This window comes from Chelon labrosus (genome assembly GCF_963514085.1).
Source record: "Chelon labrosus genome assembly, chromosome: 5".
Lineage (NCBI taxonomy): Eukaryota > Metazoa > Chordata > Actinopteri > Mugiliformes > Mugilidae > Chelon > Chelon labrosus.
The window spans coordinates 26,288,419-26,308,385 of NC_140341.1; positions in this window are offsets into that span (position 1 = coordinate 26,288,419).

Consider the following 19,967-nt stretch of genomic DNA (forward strand, 5'->3'; position numbering starts at 1 on the left):
AGTTATACAAGTAGGGCAAGTATTTGAGTAACACCAGTGCCTTGTTATTGTAATCATTTTAGAACAAATTTAACAGCAAACAAAACTCTTCCAGATTATTTTTGTGTGTTTTTGGAAAAGAAATCCATTTCCAGAGAATCTAATTATCTGAAATGAAAATGAATGGCTGCTTCCACCAACTTCCATGCTGCAGAGTTGAAACACTAAATGGAATAGGAAGACGTCAGTAAAAGAAAGCTTATCTTTTTCTTTGAGAGATGAAGGAAATCTCACTCTGCTTTTTATGTCTGCTTTTTAATGGAGGTTGGCTTGGCAACACGCTCCTGTCTGCCAGAATAACCTTACTGAACAACAACAAAAAATGAAAAACTACAAACAGAACAGGGACTTTTTGGGACAGGTCATATTAACAGCTTTCAGCTGGGCTTAAAGGCCAGAAATGATCCAAAGGATGTGCGTAATTCATATTTTTGCTTCTTTATGATTGGCTATGCCTGGCCAAAAAAAAAAAAAAAAAGTCACCACCTGGATTTTACTAAGCAAGGAGGTAAGTAAGGAGATTGCAGAAACTACTAAAATTGGGTTAAGAACTGTCCAACGCATTATTAAAAACTGGAATCATAGTGGGGAACCATCGTCTTCGAGGAAGAAATGTGGTCAGAAAAAAATCCTGATTGATCATGATTGGCGATCACTTAAAGGTTTGGTGAAATCACAATCACACAGAGGTGGAAAAAGTACTAAAATATCGTACTCAAGTAAAAGTACCAATACTTGGATGAAATATTACTCAAGTACAAATGAAATTACCCATCTGAAAAATTACTCAAGTAAAAGTAATAAGTAGCTAATTTAAAATGTATTTTAATTAAAGAACAATCTATACAAATGTATAAAAATCTATACAAATGTATACACATGTAATGACAACATAACACATGTCACACATGACATGTAAGACCCTTAGAAAGGTATAATGTGCAATTTTAGTTCAGACCATCCCATAAAACTTTTTCAAACAGTCAATTGAAAGTGCCATAAATTGTTGGTTCTGAGGGCCATCCTTCTGTTCTTCAAACATAAACAACAGTTATTAATAAGCAAATCAAGGCCCAATAAAGTATTTGACTCCATAAATTACCAAAATAAAATCTCTCCCATTTAGTGAAAATAGGACAAGGGGGGGTCATACTGTAAATCCAAACCTATTTTGTTTTTCCTTGCAATGCAATAACAACATAAAACATGTCACACATGACATTTAAGAACCTTATAAATGTATAATGCGCAATTTTAGTGCAGAACATCCCATAAATCGTTTTCAAACATCAATTGAAAGTGGAATTGCCATAAATTGTTAATTCTGAGGGCCATCCTTCTTTTTACATAAACAGTTATAATGCAAATCAAAGCTAAATCATGTGTTTTGACTCCATAAATGACCAAAATAGAACTAAAATCTCAGTGTCAGGGACATTTCAGAAAAATAAAAGCAAAATAGTGCAACACTCTGATGGCAGGCTGGGCGCTTAACGTCTAATGATAAAACACGTCAAATAAACTTCTAACTTGTAAAATTAATTATTGCTTGTGGATTTGGGGTTTGATGGCCCCTCTTTGCATGATTGAAAGCCGTCAGCTTAGATGGATGTTTCCTCTGTGAAGAAAGAAAAAGCTTTCATCAGTACATCAATCAATGTAGTGTTCATTAAAACACACTGAAATGAAAACATTGATAGATAAAAGTTTTCTATTTCTATAGTCATTACATTTTATCTATTACATTTCATAAAGCACACTTCTTGCTAACAGAGATTCCTGAACAAAAGTAAACGTTAAAACAGTTTATACCGTGGTCTGGGTAAATACTCGATTCTGATTGGCTGGAGGGTGTAGGTTAAAAAGTGTTAATGGACACCTCGTCGGGCATTATCCCTTACTTAAAGCGTAACTCTCGCCAAAATGCAAGCTAGGGTCTTTATGTGTAGCCTACTCAAGTCAAACATTCGTAAAAAAGCATAAAGAACGGAAGCGCCACAATTATCAATGTCACAGCAGGCAAAGTGCCTCATACTACAATTCTCTCTAAAAAAGAACTCTTTCGGTGGGGCCCAGCCTATTTGTTCAACCGAGGCTAATGTTCACAGCTCACACTAGCAGCTAGCTTCTACACACCTTAGCCCATATGAGCTAATTAGAAGTATGTGAATTAATTTAGCCAGTGTCCAACATAGCCTACGTTATCCTACGGGTTGCTAGTGCTAGACAAAATTAGCAATGGCACGAAACAGGTTGTTTTGCTAATTGGCAATTTGCTATTAGTCATGAAAACTTCATGTACCAAACCACAAATACTTACGAAAACATGCTTCCGCAGATTAGATGTGGAGTTATTGAATGCTGCCAGTTCAGTCACCTTCGGCAGGCACATTTGGCATTGCATGATGATACTGTTGGCCCTCTTGAATTTAAATGAAAAACAGTTTTTCAAATGTGGCCATGGATTTTCCTCGTTTTGGGCAGCAGAATTCGATGTTTCAGCTAGCATTTCTAGTGAAACTGTCTCTGAACCGTCGTCGCTCTTCTGATCCACCTCCATCTCGTTCTCAATCTCCTACAGACAGACTTTTTTTCGGTTTTCGTTAGTCAAAGTTTTTTTTTTTACTCAGTAACGGATGGGATTTGTAATGTAGCGAAATACAATACTTCACTCAAAACGCAATCAAGTAAAATTTAAATTACCGATTTTAAAAACTACTTGAAAAATACAAAATACACAAAAAAACTACTCAATACAGTAACGTGAGTAAATGTATTTCGTTACTTTCCACCTCTGCAATCACAACAGTAAAACTCAGGGCTATGTTTAATAGTGAAAGCAAGAGTATTTCCACATGCTCAACATGAAGGGAACTCAAGGGATTGGGACTAAACAGCTGTGTAGCCTTAAGAAAACCACTAATAAGTGAGGCTAACTGGAAAAAAGGCTTCAGTTTGCTAGGGAGCATAAAGATTGGACTCTGGAGCAATGGAAGAAGGTCATGTGGTCTGATGAGTCCAGATCTACCCTGTTCCAGAGTGATGGGGGCATCAGGATAAGAAGAGAGGCAGATAAAGTGATGCACCCATCATGCCTAGTGTACAAGCCTATGGAGGCAGTGCTATGATCTGGGGTTGCTGCAGTTGGTCAAGTCTAGGTTCAGCAACATTATGTGTCCAAAGAATGAGGTCAGCTGACTACCTGAATATACTGAATGACCAGGTTATTCCATCAATGGATTTTTTCTTCCCTGATGTTCACGGGCATATTCCAAGATGACAATGCCAGGATTCATGGGGCTCAAATTGTGAAAGAGTGGTTCAGGGAGCATGAGACATCATTTTCACACATGGATTGGCCACCACAGAGTCCAGACCTTAACCCCATTGAGAATCTCTGGGATGTGCTAGAGAAGGCTTTGTACAGTGGTCAAACTCTCCCATCATCAATACAAGATCTTGGTGAAAAATGAATGCAACACTGGATGGAACTGTTTCCTATTTCATAGCTGTGTTCATTTATTCTTTGAATAACACTGCATTCCAGGGAATGAGAGAAATTATAAGTGCCTAATAACCATGTGAAGAACTGATCGATCCTTTCCGTTTGGTTGGGGTAAACATCAATAACTAGTTTCTGGAAAAGACAGAAACATAGAGTTGGGAAAACGAGTTGTTCAAGATGAACGAAAATGGAATTAAAGTGAGGAGTAACACTGAAATCATAGGTCTGTCTTGGTCAACATTTTCTACCAGATGAATTCAGTGGCGTCATCTTATATTTCTGGCAGAGCTGACGCTCGGCAGCGGATGGAAAGTTCCTTTCCAAGTGATGTTTTGCTGCATGACAATACATATCTATTTTGCGTCTGTGTAAAGAGTTAAGCTGGAGTATTTCTTGAGAATGATGAAGAAATATTGTCTGTATAAACGTGACCTGTGGCTTTACAGCATGCAGAGAATATACATTAAAATGAGAGGAGAAAGCGTTAAGCTTGATCTAGTTAAATAACCTATTCAAACACTGACAGAAAGATCATGTAAGATTGTAAAATAATGTGCAGTAGTTGTCATTTGCAGACTGTTCCCCTTATTATATCTAATAATGTAACGCTTTTAACAGCTGCATCTGTAATTTGGGAGGAAATGACTTGGCATCTGTTACACAGTGTCATGTTCCATTGAAAACTCTTGCGGGATGATAATCAGACTTTTACATAAACTAAATGACATTCAAATTAATATTGCCGCCATTAGGCTTCTGATTCCTTAAGAATTACTTTAGAATTAAAGTCAGTTTAAAGTCTGTCTTTTTTTAAAAAAAAATGTTTTGCTCTCTTCAATCCGTTCCAAAATCCAAAAAAAATTTTATTTTTTTTTTCCAACCAAACCATTTATACTAAAGTTTTATAGGTAATTCATTTGTTTCGGTTCTGTTACACTGCTACAAGCCAGGCTTCCCTTACAAACACTTTGACTGGAAGCATTAAGTGAGATAACGAGACAAAGCAAAGGTTCATCACGTTTTAAGAGAACAAAAACTATTGTCTTCACCTGCTCTTCTGTCTTTGTCTTTCTTGGTGGCATCATTAAGATAGTGGAGATTAAAGCAGTGTGGGATTAATGGACACCCTCAACCACAGAACAAAGCTGGTCCAGGCACACACTGTCCCAGGTAATGAAGAAGCAGCATGACTTACGACTCCATGCAGGGGCTGGTAGATAAATTCAGAGAGCTGGAGTGGTCACTGCTGACTTATCACCCCTGTGGGGATGACTGAAATCCCCAGAGTAGAAGCTGCTTTCATCAAGTGACATCCGAACTTGGGGGCATGTAAAGAATGTTTCTAATTTGGCCTTTAAAAGAATACTTCAAAGATTTTGTCAATAATTTCAGACAGTTAAACGAGAAGCCTGACCATGACATACTGTAGCTTATAATATGCAGCTACAGCCAGGAGACTGTCAGCTAGGAGAGAAATAAGTGAACACTGTCCAACACTCAAAACCAACAACCAGCAAATGTAAAGATAACTGTTTAACTGTACAAAAATCCTAATATAAACTGGGAGTATCCTTTTTCACTTTGAGTCAGGCTAGTTGTTTCTGACTGCTTCCAGTCCAGTCAGCAATTGTAAAGTGAAGCGTAAAGTGTTGATCTTGAGATCAAAAAATGAAAATAAATTAAATAAAGAAAGGTACACTTGAACATAACATAAAGATTCCACTCTTGCGTGAGAGGAAATAATTTTATACCAGCAGCTGGGTAGTCTGTAAGACAGTCAAATGCATAGACTGTATATAAATATGGATGGCGCAGTCTCACTTCTTTGCATTTGCCAATCTGACGCTAGTATCCCATGGATTTAATATATAGTCTATGTCAGCCATCTTGCGAGTTTGGAGCCAGAGTCTACGCAGTCTGGTCCAGTAGTGGTGACACGTGGTGCTGCGTTATCGATGACCTGCCCACACTTCAGACTCGCTTTAGACTCACTCGCGTATTGATTTGTTTAATACGGCACCGTGTGTTGGTTCAGGGATTTTTTATTTATTTGTTTCTCCTCTCATGGTCCTACGGGACCGCTTCATGGAACAGTTGACATGGCAACTGGTAGTCGTCATGATGTCATATCCTGTTTCTATGGCATCAAATAATTAACTAAAACAAAATCAGTAAAATGTACCCATGAACATATATCAACATTATATGAAGTACCTAAAACGACAAAAAAAGCATTGTTTTTTAGTTTGGCCCAAGTCCCATCCACTAATGCGGAGAAGGTGGAGCTTATGACCTATACTGCGGGCGGCATGTTGTTAAGCTCATAGACATAGATAGACGCGACATTGAGCGCTGCCGTCTACTAGAGCGGCGTGCCTACAGGGCGGCCATCTTGGAACAGGGCCACTCGCTCCTACAGTGCATTACATCTATGGAGGAATGGGGTTTCTACACAATAAAAGTGATCATAAATCGCTCAGTTGAAGTCCGGCATCTTTTCTTTACAATCCTCTGTCAGAAGCTAGTCTGCTGATAACATTAAGTAAAAATTGTATTTGGGTAGTAAAACCATATTTTTATCATAGCTACATGTGTGACGTTTTTAACAGTTCAATATATTTTGAAATCGGTCCAAAATTCAGCGAATAATTCTACTTTGAGATTGAGGAGTACCGCTTTCCTTCGTATGTTCATGCACCGCTGCCTCTGCTAGCCCTGTACCAAGATGGCGGCGCTTTAGGCACGTCCTTCCACAGTCAATGTCGCGTCTATCTATATATGTCTATGGTTAAGCTGGTCTACGGTTTCTTCAATCCAGATCGCAATGTCAGAGTGAATAGATACGCATACCAGAACAGAATGAAAAATAATTAGAGTCTGCATTTGCCCTCTTGAAAGAATGATCTCTGCCAGCAATTCAACAAAAAATAAGACCACAGATGCTCACCAGCAGCCAGACATTGACCAACCGTTGGCTGACCATTTGTTCGGTGTGTTACGGCCCTTAGATATATTGCTATACTGTATATCAATTTTTGAACAGACCAAATTTAGACACAAATTACTTATTCTAAATTGGGACTACCGTTTGAGAGGCATTCCCTGAACTAGATTTTTACACTGGATTCATTAATACGTGTACATTTTTGTTGCATTTTGCCTTTATTTGAAAGAGAACAACATGCAAAAGAAGGCCCCTAAAAAGATTTATCATATTTGCCAGTTGTCCAAGACTCTGTTCTATTCTTGTTTTTGCAGCCTTGACTTCCAGCACTCCCTGGTAGATGTCCATATGTGAGTGCATCTGTGGTGGCCCTGTGATGACTGACTCGTGACCTGTTCACACAGTCATCCTGCCATCCACCCAGAGCATACTGGAGAAAAAAGGATGAAGTGTGATGAAATAAATATGAATATAAATGCCTCAAGCCAGACTATTTTTTTACCCCCCCAGATCAAACGAGCAGCTGTTTTTTTTTTTTTTTCTGCTGTCAACGATAGTATGAACTAAAAGTAAAAACTAGTCCCCTGCCAGCTATTGTGGTGCTTCTCAGTTGGATTATGCCATTATGCCACAATCACATAAAATGTTAATGTGGCCGATCCCTTGCCAGTAGCATGTTTTTGTATTGAAAAATAATGATTACCTCTTGCGTTTTGGTGACGTCCCCTCTGATCATTTGGATGTCTAAAAGATGGATCACAATTCGAGACAGTGGGAGGTTCAAACACAATATATATATAAAAATGTTTTTAATGGAAGATGTCTTTGTCCGACAGTTGGGGTGGGTGCTAAATGTTGCATGCAACACCCCACAGGAATATTTTGATGACTGATTTTCACTGGACTAGGGACATATTAACACTTTTAACTGATCCCTAATGTGTTTTCCCTGTCACTTCAAAAATAACTGACATTACAGTACTAAATGCTCTGCCTCCCAGGCAGTAGCGCAACCACCACCAAGTAAAATCGGCCAGTATCATTACACTGAACTGACAAGAACTGATTATCCACAATGTTAATTCAAAGCCATTACATATTCCCCTCAGGTACATCCACCAGCAAGTCACTTTATCCGTAGAGGGCACTGCCACGTCACAATATGACACAAATGAATTAATGAACTGCTTAATTAGAAGGTTATTTTTTTTTTTTGTACTCATGTTTGCGGGGGTGTATTCACAGTCTCGCGCTCATGAGACACCGGACAGACTGTGTCTTGCCGTGACATACCCAGAGGAGATGGAGTGTGACTGGCTGTGACACTATAATGTGGTGCATCATGCCACAGGCTGCGCCCTTTCTGTCCTTGCCTGTAGCAAACGTGTACACCAAAAGAACCTCTTCCTGTAACATGTGGCAGGGCACGTTACACGACCCATTGCTTCCATCTGAGCAGCCTTGTGGTATGTTGTCCTGTTTTTTTGCCCTTGTGTCTATCTCAGATTCATATTTGTTGTAGTTTTCTTTCAGGAACTTGTACATGGGACTTGATCTATAACTTTAATGCAGAACTTCCTGCCATTTCTAATACTTAGTGTTACAACAACAAGTGAGAAGACAGAGACAAAGAAGCTGAAGAGCTAATGGGACATTCATTTATTCACACTGACACAAAGCTAATCCTAAATTACCATCTAAAACATAATGCCTAACAAAGGGAGATCTTATCTTTGCATGACTGGAGTCAGCAACACAATACTGGTAGCTCACTGGCAGCCGATGTGCCTTCAAGCCTAAGCGCGGTTTACACCTCTGCGGTGTGGCCTACGCCAGTGCGAGCCATTTATACTTGTGCGCTCATCAGTCTGGCTCGCTCTGTAAAAAAAGGCTAGTTGGCGCTGTGTCCTTTTAGCCAGTCAGTTACATTTTTGTTTCTACTTCCTGTTTCACTTTTTACTTCCTGCTTCACTTTCAACAATGGCGACTGAAACTTTCATTCAAGACGAGTCATACAAATGTTTGTATCTCAGAACCTCCTCAGTTAACCTTTCCTCGATGTGTATCAACACACAAAACAATCAATTAGAAAATTGCGATGGAGAAGCAGCCGGAAATACTAAAACTGAAACACGCTACTACCAAGAGGACCAATTACAGCTCTTGCGATCTGTGTTGTCATGACGCGTAGTTACATTTCTGGGCAGGTACACGTCAGGCTACCGCGTTAGGGTCTGTGTAGGTTCTGCGACGTCGCCATAGGTACACCATCAGATTGACGCAGAAGCATAAACCGCGTATTAGTTTTTAGTCTTTACACTTCCACTCCTGGTGACCAAGTGAGGACAGATGAAGACATCCCCTGCCCTACGGCATAATAAGCGATCGGCAGCACCTGGAGGTACACACAAAAGAGAAACCAGCACACACACTAAATGGACAAAAGTGCTCATAGCATATTATGAGTTTTGTGTCATTAACCTCTTTAAAATACAACACAGTCACTTTGTTCTTACTTGTCCCCATAAATTCAAGTTATATCATACACTTCCTGTCCCGGGAGCTGCAGCTTTCGTACCAGGCAGAGATGCCACCATTTATTCAGCGCTTGTAAAGCGCTGAATAAATGGTGAATTTCCTCAGCTGCCTAAGGTCATATAGGTGCTCCCTTATTTACAACTGGTTGGTTCATGTCAGGTATATACAGTATAAGAGATAAGATAACCCTTTAATTTATCCCACAGAAAATGTGAAGTGGGTACCGAATCACTTATCCACTTTGTTTTGCCAAGGGGGACTCCTCCTCACTTTTTATTGTTCTAGATGATTAACTTGACCACTACAATTGTATTTTTTAATGAATACAATTTTACAAGAGGTAGTTTATTGAAGGGCTCAGACCATCTCTGTGTGTGATACTTTATTGCAACAGTCCATGCAGCAGTCTGAATAAAATGTTTTTAAATTCAGGGGTAGGGGATGCATATTGGTGAAAGACAATGGTACATGACCATATTATTACTTAAGTAATTTAGGTTAGGTGACTATTTGAGGAGGTGGTATTTGTTCCACTGATAATGTAATACTTGGCAACTTAATGTTTTCACATTACTATGACTGGCTGGTAAATGTACATCACAAGTCAGTCAGTGTCAATCTGTTCGTAAGTCGCCACAAGCCTGCTACCGACTCCTGAGGGAAACATTAGCTGCTAAATGCTCAGCTGCATTCACAGGTTATTGATGACAGCGTCTTTCTCCCACTTCGGTGCCAAGCAGGTAGTGTAAAGTGGGATTCAGAGTATGTTCACAGAAAAACAGCTACCTGCTATGTGAGAATGGTGCAATGTGAGTGTCAAGAGTGTATCAAAGAGAAAAATGTGAAGCTGCAGGCTAGACCATCACACAGACACTTGTTTCCTAGTTTCCATTTATGTCTTTATAATTTCCAAAGAAGTTTCCTATGCATACACAAAAATTAAACATAATGTGTTTCAACAGTTGTACAGTTTCCAGAGCATTAATATTGTTTAACTTTAAATAAAGTATCTGTCAATTGTATTTCGGGTATATGTCTCCATTAAGTTACATTAGTCTTTGAAATAGTATCATAAAAGGACAGTATATTCTTCCTCCATATATAACCCAATTCAGAATAAACTGCTATTCCCTGGAAGCAGCTGTGAGTAACCTTGTTGTATATCACTGACAAAACTCTAACCACCAACAGTCCTCCTATTCAACTCTGAGTGGTTATTTATGCTTCCTGAGTTGAGACTAAAATCGGATTTGACATTTCTCGTGTCCGCGTATTAGCATTTCGCCACTAGCCCAAACTGTGTTCTGAAAGATCTGTTCTTCATTCTCTGTGACTATGCTGTCTGCAACTGACGACTTGTTTAATAAATTAAAATGCTGATTATACCATTTCACTTACATAGACATGATTGGCATACTGTGTGTATACAAAAGGCAAAATTGCTCCCTTGTTACCCTCATACTCTACTATTACTAGTTTTCATCTGGGAAGCCTTACTGTTTATGAGATGGTGGAAACATCTTTTCTTGCGTTAACATTTAAAAGGACACATTTCACAAGCATGAGCAGGATTTGAGCCTTTTCTTTTTGATTTACATAATTCGAAAGGGCTGTTTTCAGTTATTTCAAAGTAATGGCTCTGTTTCTGTTATGCTCTGTGTAGCTGAATGCTCCTGTCATCAAATGCATGTCATGTGTGAACACTTTTTTATTTCGTATTGTTTGACAAACCACATAATTCAATGGCACTGACTGCCTGATGATCTCTAAGGTGACCTTCAGCAGTTATTCAGACAGAGTAAATGCCTCTGTCCTCTGTCGCGCCAAATTCCCAAGCTTATCTAATCCTTTACTTCATTAATTAAATTTCTATATGTCCCCTTCTACTAGGCCATGGTACCTGTCTGTAAACCATTTGCTACTGAGCCACGGAGGATACAATTCACACCAAATCTGGCGTGGCCTTCCTATGCTGTATGTTCCTTCATCATAGAGGGGAGGAGGCTTTTTAAGTCACTACAAGGATTTCTTTCAAAGAACAAGTCATTACTAGCAGCACACTACGAGGACACTTGGACGCTTGCACAATTTCAGACTGAAGTGACAACTGTCTTCAAGCTGACATATAAAGTATATGCATTCAAAGTCAAAAACTGAACTATGGGGAAGATGAAGGGACAGGTGCTTATTTGTCATGTTCCCAAAATTAGGGAGTGTAGGAGAGGCCGAGGATGGACTGTCTTTATCCCAGGTGATGCACGTGTTACCTGGCTTCTCTGTCGACAGAATTTGACCGTTGCTTCAAACCACAGATGACCCAAGAAATGCCAGAGAATGGCGCTGTGACACATTTGTGAATGTCCCTTGCCAAACCTTCCACGTCAGTGCGCGAAGAACCTCAACTCCTCAAGCTTGAAAATGATGTAGGGGCTGAAAGTCTGTCATCAACATATACTGGTAGCCTGGATAAAAGCCTAGGCTGAATGACAAGTTTGAATAACATGTCAGTGTTGCTTCCATTGTGTCCCAAGTTTTCTGCCATGAATGCAAGTTAATTGTCAAACTGACTGGACATAAGAAACATGCTTTAGGTGTTGCCGTTTCCCCTCACCCTTGACGGGACCGTCTTGATGCAGGGAAACAAGCCGTCCCATTGATTCAGTCATTACTGGTGAGTTGCAATGATTTTATATGAACATATGAGGAAAATATTTATCTAGATGGATACCAAATGGTATGATTGTAGTCTCTAACACATGGACTGGGTGCTTAAAGGCCACAGGGCGGCCATCTGAAGAACACTTGGTTTGCAGTGGCACACAGGATGGTATCATCAGCAAAAGATATCTTTCAGTGTAAAGTTCGTTAAACTGTAATAATACACTTGGTAAATTGTTGTATAACTAAGATGATGCTCAAGGATAACATCTGTAGACTTGATTTGGAGCCAACAGTTCAAATTCTGTCAGAAAGATGTTTGCGTGGGTTAAAAGGAGAAATTTAAAAAGTCAAAGGAAACAGTATGAAAAGCCTCGGATAGATACAGAAGAAGCGCAGTGAAGCGTGGCTTTTCATCAGGTGACTTAACAATGTCACCAACATCTGTTCAGTCAAGGAATTAATAACTATTTATACTGAATCAAATATTTCCACAGGCCTGTCAGAAAATACTCAGGCCAGCAATACAGATTCTGCTGAGAGAGCTAATCCTCCTTAATAAACACATATGTGAACATTAAATGAGCAACCCAAATCAGCAAGTAGGGAGGAAGCTGCTGTGGTGGAGGAAGCTTAGACAGCAAAGAGAGTTTATATAAATGTATTCTTTACACTAACAATACTGGGTGTCAGGTTATAATGTCTGAGCTCGGCACCAGAATGAAAATGGATTGTACTTTGTGCACAGCTGTGTATTAGCCAATCACTGCAAAGCGTACTACAAACCGCTGGAGCTAATCAGCCAATACAAACAGCTCAGCGCTCCGCCTGAACTAACACTGTGCATTTTGCATTTGCAGCAGATATTGGGCCATGAGTCCGTCCAAAGCCTGACTCCTGTGGCTGAAGGGCTTTGTTATCATCTGGGAGGCCACATAGTTATGAGCTGACTAGTGATTCAGGGATTTTCGGACAAAAGCATTTGAGACATCTTCCATATTAAAAAATAAATAAATATTGGCATAATAATCAGTAAAATGGTTGTTAAAAGCTGCAATCATGTCAGTCATGTTTATCCGCAATTACTGCTAGAAGAGGGGTAGAGCATGTGTTCTTTAAGGATTTTACTAATGAGAGGCAGTTCCATTGTCACTGCATTTTAAAAAGTCAGATAGATGATCAGATTTAGATTTTCTTGTAAAACGCTGAGTTTTTGCCGTACATTCCCACAGCAGGCCAACATTTATATTGTTTTCACATGATCAGAATGCATTCAGCAGACACCAAGGGAGCTGGTCTTATTTTCATTCTAAATGTTATGTTATGAACATTTGAATTAGCAATGTGTGTATTTTTTGTAGTCAAAAATGATGAGGTGCTCAGTCTTGGACAGAGCCTGTCATTCTGGTGTTAGATACTCAGGAATAGGGTCTGGGTGTTTTAGAAGAATAAATACAGGTTGTCCGACATGTGAAGCCTAATTGGTCAGAAAATGATTTTCTCAACTCAGCTAAACAGAATATGAAATAAACTGCTAAACCTAAATATTTGATCTGTGTACTTTGTAGCAAATTGAAATGCACCCAGTAACACTTTAAAGGTATACGAGTCACTGCAAAATATATTATAACGTTCTTTATGTATGCTTGCAATTATTTGTGGAACTGGAAACAGTTCTATAGATGGTGGCATTAAAACAATCATGTAAATACACTGGCTGGCCAAAACAAAAAAAATTCAGTCTAAATAAATATTATTAGTTTATGCAGATTTTTTATTGCAAAATTACAAATCTGATTGTTAATCTTTGTCGCTTTCAAGAGTCTTCCTGTGCATATGAATGTATAAGCGTGCACATATGGATCAGGAGATATGCATGGATCAGTATTTTCACACTGCACAGATCCATGCACAAGTATCTTTACGTACGATGGGGTAGATATATACAGATATATTATAGATCTTGTCTTAGCCCAAGGAGGACTGGGAAAAGACTAGTGTCTGTCTCTCAGGAAAGCTGATTGTTGTGTTGCTGGTGTTCAGATTTCTGCTGATTTCCCTTGTCAGTGCCGAGACAGGGGCCTGAGTGGTGTTCTGCTCTAAAATCTGCTCTAAAAAGACATAGTAAAAATTTAACAATGAATGGAATTCACTATGTAGCTAGATACCATCATCCATCCAAATTATCATCATGGAGCTAATGAGAAATTGTTAGTTTGCATCATTTGCAAATAAAATTGGCTTAGAGGCATACCAACTTCAGACAAACTACTCAGAGGTCCTGCCAGGATGTCAGTGTATAGACCCTGCAGAACAAGTTCCATCTCCTAGCAGCAGCTTATTTGAACTACGTATTTTCTCTGCAGGAATCATACGGCTCACTCTGCCTAAAGCCCAGATTTCCAAGTTTTCCATTGACGCATAAACGCACCATACGTTTGTGGATCTCTGTGGCTCTGAGCAGTGTCCCAAATCTCTGCGTACACGTGCAGCCTGATTTGTGACCACTCAAATTCACACACAAATCATTGTACACATTTGTCAGTCTCGTGTGTTTCATAGTAGAGTAACAGCGACATAGTCATACAAGCCATCTAAGCACCATGGAGTTGAATTTGTGTACAGCCAGTTGGTTGGTTGACTATCCAATTGCATTCAGAGGTTTTTTTTATTTTTTCTCTGCATCAACACGCCCCATAATGAAATTCAAATGTTGCGTTACCTGTAGAGGTGTGCGATACCGCTAGATTTGGTATCGATCCGATACCAAGAAAAATACTGGGCCAGTATCGCCGATACCAATACCGATATCGATACTTTTTAATAATTATGGTGGATGCACCATCAATCTGAATAAATCTAAATCTGAATGAATTCTCATGACATTTTAAGTGTTTTTGTGATTTGCCTTTTGGATTATTAATAAGTTAAAGTCCAGTACAGAATTTGATTTATAAGTAAATAGAAAATACTTTATCACAATAAAAGTTTTTGTTCAGAAACAACACAAAATGATCACTTGAGGACAAATAAAAACAAATTATTTTTCAGAAACTAAAATAAAAACTAAATCTCTCCCTTCATTGAACTTGGATTTTTTTTCTTAAATAAACGAAGTGTAGAAAATTAGCACTCCACAACAAATATTATAAATAATGTAAGGAAGTGTTTAGGAAGTACAATACAATACAAAAATAAGACAACATTTCTCCCCTTTAGTGCACTTTTTTTCTTCTTATCAGCGATCTGTAGGGGCCAAGTGGGCGGGGATTTTAAAAATTTCCATATGCTTTTACAAGTTTGTTGTGTTACCAATGTGTCTTACAGCCTTTTTACAAATAGCACAACTTGCTATCATTTCATTTTCGGCCCGAAAATATAACCAAACAGCCCTACTCTTTCTCTCGTTGTGTGTAATGCGTTGCAGTTGTTCAGGCCTGGCAGGTAGCGGTGGGCGGTGTTCGGTCACCTGGCGCCGCGGAGTCACGTGACGGTACAACAAACACACGCGAGGGGGAGGAGGAGCAAAATGAGCCTGATCTGCTCTGTGACGGCAGCGGCATCTAGACAAACAGAGTCGGGTCGCGTCTTTAATGAAACGAGAGAAACTGAAACTTAAGTATCGATCTCATTACTTTGGTATCGATCAATCTCGATACCAACGTTGGTATCGATATTATCGATATTTGGATCGATCTGCCCACCTCTAGTTACCTGACTTATACTCATAAAACATTCGCAGACCTCCTTTTTAGAAGTATATGAAATCACCATTATACCCATGTTTGCATATTCGCAGTTTTCTTCACCTGTGTTTGCACAGTGCTTTAGTTTTTGCTATGTTGCCACCTAAAAGAGCCAACCAGTAGAACCGTCACTCCAAAAATGGTCAAAAACATACAGTTGCATTTGACGTATGAATTAGCAGCTAGAGATTTCACATTTTACATCTAATACCGCTTCTGATGGATACCTTGTAATTCTGTGACCTTAAAGCTAAACAGGTGACTGTAGACTTTTGAACAAAATGTGCAGTTCCTCTAAGATGGGGTTTAAAATGGCTAACATTATGGGGAAGGGCACCTCTGGGAATAAGAGGCCTCGTGTCATATCTCATCAGAGAACCTAAATGTAATCTGTTTGGGTAGTTAATTTGGAGTGAGGAGCTCCATTGCACTGCCTTTGTTCCAGCCATCCTCTGTTTTAATACTGTCAGATCATTGAGTCCTTCACGCCTGAGAAGAGAAAAAGTACATGTTAAGTCACAGTGATCATGTAGTTGAGTGCAACTTACTCCTCTGAGAGTTCCCTTTCCCTCCATTTTAAATGATGTTAATGCAAATCAAGTGGGAGCGGAGGACTAAGTGCAAAAATGCGAGATGAATATCAATGCTTACCGTTTAACATAAAACCCTCTTTTCTTTTTAACCCATAAACTGATGGTCATCTACATCTAGTGAACCAGACTTTACTCTCAAGCGTTTATTTCAGATAAATGCATTTAACAAGCAGCCACAGTCGATATAAAAAGCTATCCAGGAATTATGAACAGGCACAAAATCTACTTTAAAGATCATAGAAACATGAATTGTGTTCTGAGGAGCAGTTCCATCACATGATCCATAAACTGTAGTGGTTATAATGTAAGCGCCAGCGTAGTTCTGCTGGGAAGACTCCAATACGTCACTCATTCATTCATTACCCCTAACCAATCGGCAGCCCCGCCCGTCTTTATAATGAACCGAGTCACGCACCTGTCTTGCTGCTTTCAGGTACAGACTTTTGACGTTCACTTACGACAATCGTCTCTCGTTCCGTAGTATCTATGTCGCTTAAAGAGATCGCCTCGTTGCCCATCTCTGATTCTGACGATGATGATATGATCCCTCCAACTCCTTCCCCGAAGCGCCGGAGCACTCGCGTTTGGGTGAGAGAATCGCCCTGGGCCGGCCGGCCCTCCGAGCAAATTATCAGTTTACTAGAAGGTCGGGGGATTCCTATCCAAAGAGGGACTTCAAGGGAAGACCTCCTCCTTATGGCCTCTCAAATACTGGGTAACCCCGAGCCGGATCATCAGCCGGTCAAAACAGCATCACCAAGCCCCGACGCACAGCCGCAGCCTGCAAAAACAAGCAAGAAACGTCTCGTAAAATCACCTCTAAATCGGCCAGCGAAGAAAACAAATAAAGTAACAACAGGACCTACGGCTTCTACCTCCCGGGATGGGGCTGCCGGTGAGCCAGCGTCCGACCAGATCCTCCAAGCCATCCACGTCCTGACTCAGTCTGTCAAAGGTCTGGAGACCAGGATGACCATCTTCGAAAACATCGCCTCTGGCCCTTCGACTTCTTCCCTGGCGCCGGCTTCGCAGCATTCACCAACGGTTCCCACCATTCAAAATCCGTCCACTCCCTCAACCGCGCCACCGCCCCTCCAAGGTTCATCCACAACTGTAATGCCCTCCGCCGCCACCGCTGCTACAGGCATACAACTCTCCAGCCCTCGCCCTCGGTAGGACGGTCATTTCCCCCGCTGCGGCGGCTGTTTCTTCTTCATTGAGATCGAACATCATCCTGCTGTTCTTGCCAATTACAGGCCCATCTCTAAACTCCCTTTTCTCTCAAAAATCATTGAGAAAGTAGTTTACGGTCAATTAATGGCCTTTCTGGAACACCAAAATATTCTTGAGACTTTCCAATCCGGTTTTAAATCCCTGCACAGCACTGAATCAGCACTTTTAAGAGTTTTTAATGATATCTTTTTAGCTACAGACTCTGGTGATTCTGTGATTCTCGTGCTTTTAGATTTAACTGCTGCCTTCGACACAGTGGACCACAAGATCCTAATTTCTCGCCTGGACCAGTGGGTGGGCATTCGAGGCGTGGCATTGGAGTGGTTCAGGTCATACTTGGCTGATAGAACGTTTTGTGTTAGCCTCGGCAACTCTGTGTCCTCCTCTGCTCCCCTCTCATGTGGGGTCCCACAGGGCTCAGTACTTGGCCCTCTCCTCTTCTCTCTCTACTTGCTCCCGCTTGGTTCCATAATTAGGAAGCATGGTATTTTATTCCACTGTTATGCAGATGACAGCCAAATTTATATACCCCTTAAGAGAAATGACACCAGCTCCGTCACTGCACTGCTGAAATGTCTTGATGACATCAAGGCCTGGATGTCTTTTAACTTTTTAAATTTTAATCATGACAAAACAGAGGTGATGGTTTTTAGTGGAACCACTGGAACCCCCCTGCCAGATCTTGGTCCCCTAACCCAGTACATGAAACCCACCGTTACAAACCTGGGGGTGAAGATGGACCCTGATTTTAAACTTGAGAGCCAGATCAGGTCGGTCGTTAAATCAAGTTTCTTTCACCTGAGGCAGCTGGCCAAAATAAAACCTATTCTTTCCAGGCAGCACTTCGAGACAGTAGTCCACGCTTTCGTAACCACTCGGCTGGATTACTGCAACGCACTATATATGGGGGTCAGTATGTCGGCCATCTCTCGGCTCCAGATGGTACAGAACGCTGCAGCTCGTCTTTTAACTGGCACAAGAAAACATGAGCACATTACCCCCATTTTAGCCTCACTCCACTGGCTGCCCATACATTTTAGGGTTCACTTTAAAATTCTTTTATTTGCTTTTAAATCCCTCAATGGTCTTGCCCCGCCGTACCTCTCTGAGCTTCTACACTTTTACACTCCTTCCCGCTCTCTCAGGTCAGCTGATCAGCTGCTCCTGAGAGAGCCTAAAACAAAGCGGAAGCTCAGAGGGGATCGTGCCTTCGCTGTGGCAGCTCCAAAACTCTGGAACAATCTGCCTCAGCACATCAGACAGGCCTCCTCTCTGTCTGTTTTTAAATCCCACCTAAAGACCCACCTCTTCTCCTTGGCTTTTAACACCTAGTAGGAAGTTGACCTCATTTATTTTATTTTAAGGATTTTTACTGTGTTTTATCTGTTATCTCTTTTATCTCATTGGCTTTATTTTTGTTTTACCGTACTTTTACCTCATTGTGTTCGTTGTTCTATTGTACTTCTGTTGTGTTATTTATTGTATTTTATTGTGAAGCACTTTGGAAACCTTGTGTTTATTTAAATTGTGCTATATAAATAAAATTGGATTGGATTGGATTGGATCATCCAAGGTAAAGACGTGAATTTGGCTTCCCTACTTTTGCCGTCAGCAGCCCGTGATCGTCAACTCGTAGAATGCGGAGACGTCTCAGTCCTGCTTAAATCCTCTGACCCCAGATTGCATCGCAATCTGTCATTTGGCAAATTCGTTATCGCTTTCAGCGCTTACAGAGACATTTTATGTAACGCCTATCCCGATAGAAGAGAGGAGCTGGACACTTATTTAGCCATGATGGCTGATTTTAGCCAGCGCTACGGCGGGACTCTCTTTTATGAATACCACCTAGCCTTTCCTGCCAAGTCCGCCGCTTTCTTATGTCTGCATAACAGCAGGTTGAATTGGGCCGTGACAGACTTCGAACTGTTAGTGCGTCATTTCGGCGGGCACCGAATGTTAACCTGCCTCATATGTAGTGGCCATGGTCACACCGCCGCATTCTGCCCCAAGGCATACGACCAAAAGCCATCATCTGCTGTCCCCGGCTCCTATCCTGTAAGCAGCGGGTGCGACAGGCAAGGTCGCCCATTCATACGCTTTAACGGGGGAACTCTGTGTAATAACTTTAACGAAGCTGTGTGTTCTTTTGATGAATGTCGTTTTCTGCACATTTGTAGTTTCTGCAAAGAACCCCACCCGAAATCAGTCTGCCCCCGACGCACAAGGCCTCCCATGAGAGGAAAGGCTCCACCAAAGAAATTCTAAGCAGGCATCCATCGACCCCCATTAATATACCAGTCCTCTCACACCTTCTGTCCTCTCATCCAGACCCCTCATTCACTAATTATTTGATCACGGGCCTTTCCCAGGGATTTCGGGTGGGTGTTATGTCTTCACTTCGCAAATCATTTATTGCTAGGAACCTTCAGTCTGCTCTCATTGAACCCGATGTTGTCTCAAACTTATTGGCTAAAGAAGTGAATAAAAATTACGTCATTGGCCCCTTTAGTTCTCCTCCCTTCTCTACCTTCAGGATCAACTCTCTAGGAATAGCGACCCGCAAGTACTCAGGCAAGAACAGCTTATATTCGACATGTCCTCTCCTCACTCCGATACCATAGCCAGCGTCAATGAGTGCATTCCCCAGCAGCCATTCTCGCTATACTACGCATCCGTTGACAACGCGATTCACCTGATTAAATTAGCAGGCG